Source organism: Carcharodon carcharias, chromosome 9 (assembly GCF_017639515.1).
Source record: "Carcharodon carcharias isolate sCarCar2 chromosome 9, sCarCar2.pri, whole genome shotgun sequence".
NCBI classification, from domain to species: domain Eukaryota; kingdom Metazoa; phylum Chordata; class Chondrichthyes; order Lamniformes; family Lamnidae; genus Carcharodon; species Carcharodon carcharias.
In genome coordinates, this window is record NC_054475.1 from 65,667,247 (window position 1) to 65,675,585 (window position 8,339).

The 8,339-nt window shown below is 56.3% G+C and overlaps 1 pseudogene; it reads right to left on the reverse strand.

The window, feature by feature from the left end:
• Nucleotides 1-7,839: 7,839 nt before the first annotated feature.
• On the reverse strand, nt 7,840-8,048 carry LOC121282635 (annotated as a pseudogene).
• Nucleotides 8,049-8,339: the final 291 nt, after the last annotated feature.

The window sequence follows — 8,339 nt, forward strand, 5'->3', positions numbered from 1 at the left end:
TCATCTGGCCTGGCAGCGTCCTGCTTATACTCTCCCCATCTCTATCCATGCAGGACAAACTGGCTCACAACAGGAGGGAATTTGAAAACAGAGCTATCCAGCTGGCCGGTGATGACCGGGACCATTCGTGGGCTGACGGTGAGATCGGTGCTGCTCTACCAAGTGAGGATCCAGCAGTGTAATATCCATCAGACAACCATGCTGTGAGTGATTTGTCCTTTTTCACAGGCCACTGCCATGCACTAATAATCTCCTCTTGCTTTCACAGGCACATCTGGGAAACAGCCGACAGAGTCCATGACCCAGGGCCTCCAATCAAGCCCCGAGGAAACCTCTAAAGAGGAATCTGGAGGCATCTTCCCTGAAGTCCCGTCACAGCGCTCATCCACATCCTCCACCAACACAGAGACGCACACCTTGGTGCGACCTAGTTCTAGAGTCGCCTCGGAGCCACAATCTGGTGAGCACGTCACACTGTCTGATCCACGGCAGGATGGAGCAAGGACTCCCCAAGTGTCTGGCACTCGGAGGGCTGCTGGAGGCCAGAACATTGCTGAGTTTGATTCAGATGACGAGCTTCTGGACTTGGTCATGTCACAGTTGATGGAGCTGCAAAGGCAAGCTCAGGAACATCAGGAAGGGATGTCCGCTGCACTCCTCAGATGGAGGAGTCCCTCTGCCTTCAGGCTGAGGTGGTAGCGCTGGCATCGCAACGCACTGAGGTCAACACTGGCAGGATGGCGGCTGCCATGGAGACCTTGGTCCAAGACGTCGATCTTGCTCTGCTGCACGGACTTAACTCCATCACTGACACCATAGTTGGCCTCCAACAGTGTGTATGTGAGAGGGATGCCGGGCAGCTCGATCTCACTCCAGCTTCCCCTTCCGCTCATGGAGTCAGTTAGGGGCCCTCAGGTACCCATAGGGAGGAGGATCAGCAGGTGCACACTCTGGGGCCATCCACCCAGATGACTCTGGGAGTGACCAGCCAATCTGACACCCCTCTTCCTTTGACCTCTGCAGATCCAGCTCCACAGGCCGAGGAGGGTGCCACTGCCACACAGCAGGATCCCGAAAGCAGGCCAGGGCCCTCCAAATCTCGGCCCTCCAGAGGACGCCCACCAAAGTCACCACAGACAGGGTGTCACAGGCAGCCGGCTGCCTCCACCTCTGCTGTGGATGTCTGGAGAGCACCAAGATGTAGCGGCAGCAATGGGAAGGTTAAGGAGAATTAATTCTTTCAGAGTCAAACAATTAAACTAAATTAACAAAATAAGGGATAAAACAAACACAGCCCCTAAGTCAGGTCAGCTGTAAAACCAAGGACAAAGTTTAAAGGAAACTTACAAACATCAAACCAAAATGTGATTAAGATGGTCGATAAAGCACCGCAGGCCCCAAGGTGCCCACCGGACATGGATGGCCTTGAGAATGCCGGCAGACAACATGTGCTCCCTTTCCAGGGACACCCAGCCGCGAACGTAGCCGCGGAAGAGGGCCAAACAATCTGGCAGGACGACCCCCTTGATCGCCCACTGCCTGGACCTGTTAATGGCCAACTTGGCCAGGCCCAGGAGCAGGTTCACAAGGAGGTCCTCCTCCTTCCTGACCCCCCCTCCATACCGGGTGTCCATAGATCAGGAGCGTGGGGCTGAAGTGCAAACAAAAAGGTTTTTTAAGTAACTGAAAAGGGAGTGAAGTTTACCACACCCTATATAAGCATGGTCCATGGACTCCACAACTCCTGCAGGAGCATCCAGCCCACTCCTCCGCCACCCAGCACGTCCCCGATCCTGGTCACCCCGGCAGCCACAGCCCTCCTCTCCGCCAACCACTGAAAAGGACAGAGGAGCAGATTTCTGAGCCTCTCTGACGATAGCTGCTACACCTGACGGGGGAGAACTCCTTTGTGAGGCGACCATGTTCCAGACGTTGATCAGGTCCTGGTAAAAGACAGGCAACACCTGCAAGGAGCCACCGTGGCCCCTCAGGTCTATAAACAGGAGCTACAGGTCATATTTCAGGCTGTGCACCTGACGGAAGAAATACGTCGCCAGGACACACCATCTCGGAGGAGGCTCGATGTAAAGGTATCGCTGCAGGGTCTGAAGGTGGAAGATCACCACCTGGGTGCGCAGGCACACCAGCGCCTGACCGCCCTCCCTAAGCGGGAGACTCAGAACCTCAGCAGTGACCCAGTGCAGCCTTTTGTCCCAGAGAAAGTCGACGAGCATTCTCTGGATTTTTGTGACAAAGTCCGGGGGAGGGGTCAAAGTGACCAGCCAATACCACAACATGGCGGTGATCAGCTGGTTTACGACCAGAACCCGACCCCGGTAAGTCAGCACCCGGAGCAGTCCTGTCCAGCGCCGCAGGCGAGCGGTGCCTTTCGTCTCCAGTTCCTGCCAGTTCGCTGGCCAGGATTCCTCAGCGGGGCAGAGATGGACCCCCAGGTAGAGGAGGCTGGTCCTGCTCCAGGTGAAAGGCCTGAGCTCCTCAGGTAGGGGATCCATCTGCCACGGACCGACCAGGACATTTATCCCAGTTGATCCTGGCAGAAGAAGCGGCAGAGTAGAGCTCCTGGCACTCGCGCATCCTCTGCAGGTCAGCCGGGTCACTAAACATAAGGAGCACGTCATCGGCGTAAGCCAAAAGGACCACCCCGATGCCCGGCCTGTGCAGAACCAATCCCGACAACCTCCTCCGCAAGAGGCGCAGGAAAGGCTCCACGCAAATAGAATACAACTGACCAGACAAGGGGCAGCCCTGATGTACCCCTCTCCCAAAGCGAAGGGGCGCCGTCAAGTACCCGTTAACCTTCACATTCCGCGGCGGTGTACAGAAGTCGGATCCGGGCGACAAAATGCGTCCTGAACCCGAATGCTCGCAGAGTTCTGAGGAAATATTCGTGATCCACCCTGTCCAACGCCTTCTCCTGATCAAGAGGCAGGAAGGCGCCCGACAGACAGGCCCTCTGGGAATAATGTCCCGGACCAGATGGATATTATCAAAGATGGTTTGGTCTGGGACGGTATAAGACTGGTCAGGGTGGATCATGTGGTCCAGCACGATGCCAAGTGGAGAAGACATGGCTCTGGCAAAGATTTTATAATCCGTGCTGAGGAGGGAGACTGGGCGCCAGTTTTTAAGGAGTTGGAGATCCCCCTTCTTCAGCAGCAGGGCAATCACGGCCCTGCACCACGAAAGGGGCATCTCTCCGGTAGTGATACTCTCCCCCAGGACCCCCATGTAGTCGTTCCCCAGGACGTCCCAGAACGCCCTGAAGAACTCCATGGTCAGCCTGTCTAGCCCTGGGGATTTGCCCCTTGAGAGACCATCAAGGGCGCCGGTCACCTCCCCCAGACTTCTAGGGGAGTAAAGCTTTCCGGCGTCCTCCGGGCCGACCTGTGGCAAGTCCTCCCACAAAACTCTGAGCATCCTCGCTGGATGGATCCGGAGAGAACAGGGCAGTGTAATAGTCTCTGGCGATGGCCCTGATGCCCTTCGGATCTGAGACAAGGGATCCGTCGTTGGCCAGTAGCGTAAGGAGCTGCTGACGGACCCTGTGCCTTTTTTCCAGCGAGTAGAAGAAGGGGGAGCCACGGTCCAGGTCTTTGAGGAACCGGATCTGTGACCTCACGAATGTGTCCCAGGACCCGATGAGTTTCAGGTCCCGTGGCGCGCCCTTCTTCTCATCGTACACCGACCGCAGGGCTGGGTCTGCATCAGGCTGATGGAGACGTGCCTCCAGGTCAAGCACCTCCTTCTCCAACTCCTCGACCCTGGATTTCTGCCTCTTTGTCGACTCCTTCGCATACTCCTGACAGAAAACACGGATGTGAGGCTTGCCCACGTCCCACCTTGGCCTCAAGGAGGGGAAGCCTCCCTGCTTCCTTCTCCAGCCGGCCCAGAAACGACAGATCGGAGGACCCGCTCGTCCTCCATCAGCAGGTTGTTGAAGTGCTAGTATGCGGACCTCGTCCAAGCGCAGAACGGAGTGAGCTGTGCCCACACCAGATGGTGTCTGTGCACAGCACCTGCTGCATGAAAGCCGCCAGAACGCTGGACACATATGCCTTTGAAACGTAAAGGTGGTCGAGTCTGGACACTCCGACTCCAGGTGACACAAAGGTGAAAACGCTGGAATCAGGATGGAGATTTTGCCAGATGTCCACCAAGTCGAAGGACCTGACCGGGTCCCGTAACTTACTCACACCGAGCGAGCGGTGCTGGGCACCGTGACGGTCCCGGGCCTCGAGGGTGCAATTCAAATCCCCCTCGAGGACGATGCACTCACCCCGTCGATGGAGCCCAGATGAGTGGACACTTCCTCAAAGAAGCTCGTTTGCTGCTGCGCGCCCAGGGGAGCGTACACACTCACAAAGTGAAACGCTGCACCCCCCAGGCGCACAGTCAGGTGCAGCAACCGGCCTGGCACCGGCTCCTTGACCCCCAAGATCTCCGGCTGAAATGTGGGGCCAACAAAATATCCACCCCGCCATAATTGGAGGCTCATGTAGACCCCCCCTTGCCACTCCAGGAGCCCCGTAGCTTCGTCTCCCGGAACTGTATGGGTTTCCTGCAGGAGGCACAGCGCATACTTCCTGTCCCGGAGGACCGAGAAGTTCTGGAACCTGCGCTGTGCGTTCCTGCTGCCGTGGATGTTGAGGCTGGCTATAGTTGTCTTCATTGTCAAAAGTATGTGCAACCTTCACCTTAATTAAAAGGAGAAGACTTTTAATCCTTCCTCTCCTTCAGGAGCCCAGCGAGAAACGTTTGGACGAAGGTTCTTGTCCAACTTGGGAGCCTTGAGAGCCTCGTGAGTGGACCAGAACACCAGCGGATAAGAATGCCACTGGTCCAAGGCCAACTGGACCCTGTCTCAGCGACCGCGATGACTCACTAAAAAGTCCTGGAGTTCCCGTGGGGGGATGGGGGAGAGTCAGTGGAGGGCACCAGGGGATCCATCACCTCACCTGATAATGACTCAACATCGTCCCCAGTTTTCACCACCGAAACTCCGTCCTCCTCCAGGTCATCACCACCAGCTTCCAACCCCTCCCCCGCATTGAGTACAGGGGTGGGTCCGGAACTGCCAGTCGGCTCCACCTCCACCTCGCTCCCACCCCCAGGATCAAGGCCAGAGGGGTCCTCTCTGGTCTCCATTAGTGTTTTTGGGTCAGAGGGTGGCAGCATCTCGGATACCTGCTCTCCTCCTGGCATCGGATCGTCCGGGGAGCTTAGGAGTAGCTCCTGCCCTAACACTAGGACGCCTGGTGCTAAATTTTGGGAGGGAGCAGGAAGGCCTTCTTCACCACCGCCATCCAATCACCCAGCCAATTTTTTTAAAACAGAGGAGCTGCAGTCCCCCGATGGGCCAGAGGATACCTCGGGGGTATTTAGTGTGTCCAAGATGGGCACTTACACAAGGGAGGTACCCTCAGCCACCCCTGAGGGGCCCTGCTCAGAGGACTGCAGCAGGTTTATGGGGGGATCAATGGGTGTGGGTGTAGGGTCTTGGATATCTCCCAGAGGGCAGAGCAAGGTTTTACTAGGCAGAGACACCACCACCTCTTCATGGGGGGAGGGGACACACCCAACCTCTTCAGCCTGGGCATCACCCTCCCCCTCCTCTTCCTCCTCCAAGTGGTGATGTCTCTTCTGGGGTAGGCTGGGGCTAGGGAGACCTTCATCTGTGAGGCCTCCTCCACCTCGTCCAGCCTTCCTGGACACCCCACCCTCTGGGGTTTGGGATGTTCTACCGGCTCGGGGGCACGAGTCTCACCCCCGCCGGCCCCGGGAGCCCACGTAGGAATGACGCTGGGCCCAGCACATGGTGCTGAGGCTCACACAAGTCCGGCAACCCACGCAGGGACGATGCCGGGGCTGGATGTTAATATTTCCCCCGAGCCGGTTTCTGCAGGGGTTTGGGGATCCTGGGTGGTTTGGGTGGTTTGGGGGGTTTGTGGTGTCTCAGGGGCCGCCCCCAGGTTGGGGGTCTTCCTCTGCGCCTTCTTACGGCGCGGGACCTCTCCCCACCCCTCACCAGCAGCCAAGATGGCAGTGGCTGCCGGCAACACCTCCCCTTGAGGGGAGGGAGATGGAGTAGTGGCGGGGGGAGGAGGGGCGGTGCCAGCCGCGGCCGCTTGGGTGGAGTCGGCGGCCTTGGAGGCGGGGCAGTTCTTCCTCACATGCCCCACCTCCTTACAAGCATGGCACCACACGCCCTCCACGGTCCAGAATACCCGGTAGGCAGTCCCTCTATAATTTACAGTAAATTCCCCCTCCAGGCACTCCCCTCGGGCCAAGCGGACGAATATTTAGCACCAGAAGGAGTACACGTAGCGGCGGGCCGCATCCTTGAGGCTGAGCAGGATCGGTGCTATCCCTGACCTGACCGCCCCCAGTTTACAGAGGTGGGGGAGGGGGAGCTCACCAGAAACAAAGGGCGGCACATTTGAAATAATGAAATAATAATCCTCTGAGCGGTGGCCTCAAGTGAATCCACTGCCAGAAAGGTCCCGCCCAGAGTGAGCCCCTTTTGCAGGACAAGGTGCACTGCCCACTCAGACCTCAGGAAAAATATGGCCTTCCCGTACATCTTCGGGGCCGACAACTCCAGCCATAGCCTTAACACAGGCCTCGATAGTCATGTCGGGGTGAGTGTAGCTCTTTATCCCCAGGGCCCTCGTGAGGAGGCGGAAAGGTGACAGGGCCGCGGGAGCAGCAGGAGCCGCAGAAGCAGCCACCCCCACATAGGTCTTTTTGGGAGGCCCCGCCACCGGTGACAATACTGCCTCCACATTTGCCCTCAAGGGCCTGGCCACAGGCGATGGTGAGCTGGCCATTGCTCCTAAGCCACTCTGAGAAAGGTTGGTCTTAATAATTTTTATTTATTTAGTGTTTTTTTTTAAATCTCCCTGGAGGGAGAGGGGGAGAAAGGTGTAGTTAACCTCCTCCTCTGAGATGTTAATAGAGGAGAGGAGGGAGAGGACAGAGGACAGGGAGGCACAGGAGGGAAAGGGGACAGTGTAGGTGGGTGTCTTTCCGTGGAAAGATGGACAGTGGGTGGGGGCCTCTATGATTTTCCGGTAGAGGGAGGGCGATGTCTTCGCCAGACAGCTGGTACTGCCTGGCCCACAAATGTGAGGCCTGTTCCTCTTCACCAGGCAGCTGCCTGGGCTTAGGCCTTGCAAGGAGTGGTGATGGAAAAATGGGGTTGGGGTGGGGAGGTGGCAGGGGTGGTGGCAAGATTTGACACAGAAAGGCACACCCCAATTCCCTCCCCCAAGTCCTTAGGGCAGTCTTCTGCCCTCCCCCTACAAAACACAGTCCTTATTCAGCCACCTGAACAAAATAGAAAGTCTAGACACCCACCTAGGATGTTATGTTATTCAGTCCTGGTCTCCTGGCTTTCCTGTCCTGTAGCAACAGCAGCAGCAGGTCTTCCTCTCCCTCTCTCTCCTATCTCCTGTTGGCCCCACAGAAAGGCCCTCTAGGCTCCAACTCCCCCAGGCAATGGAGGAGGATGATGAAATTGATGAAGTATGGAAGGTTTCTTGAGGCTGGTAAGCAAGCAGTGAACAACTGGAGGAATCCAACTGCAGTAGTTCGTTCAGTCAGTCAGCAAGCAGGGACACACAGCAGCATCCAACTCTCCTCTCTCCCTGGCTGCAACTGAAGCAGCAACGAGTTGCAGCTGAGAGCAATTGGGGAGAATTATTTTTTTTTTAAAGATTACTTATAATTTTTATTGTCCCATTTTGTCCAAAAAACAGAGAAATCGTCCATAACCAAGTACTTCAAGTGGCTTCAGCTGGCATCAGTTTTGACTATCCGTTATCGTAATCGTCTTACTTCAAGCTCAGATTCCAAAAGTGTGAGCACATCTCCCTCACGGACCGGTCCTTTCACATTTCGAATAATGGATCGGTTGCTGTCTTCCATAAATTCCACACGGACCTGAGTATACTGTCCCTGGGATCCTGTCCTTCCAAGAACTTAGTGACCCGGGCCAATTTGATGGTCTGAATCCATGGACACTCCATGATGTCAGCGGCAACTGGGGAGAATTAGCTGCACAGCCTGGGCACAGGTGTAAATCACTTGTACATAATGTTCACTATTGTCAATAAACTCCCAAGAATGTCTCCCTGCCTGTGGCTCCTTGTTCTGATGAGCAGTGTTCTTGTCACTCAGATGTGAAACCTTTCTGCACAAGATAAAAGGCAGGTGTCTCAGTCCAGGGCCTCTTCCCTGTGCTCTGTGCAGCCTTCAGACCACAGTGATGGTCCAGCCTCACACTCCCTGGAAACATTACTGATGCCTGCACCTTGGCA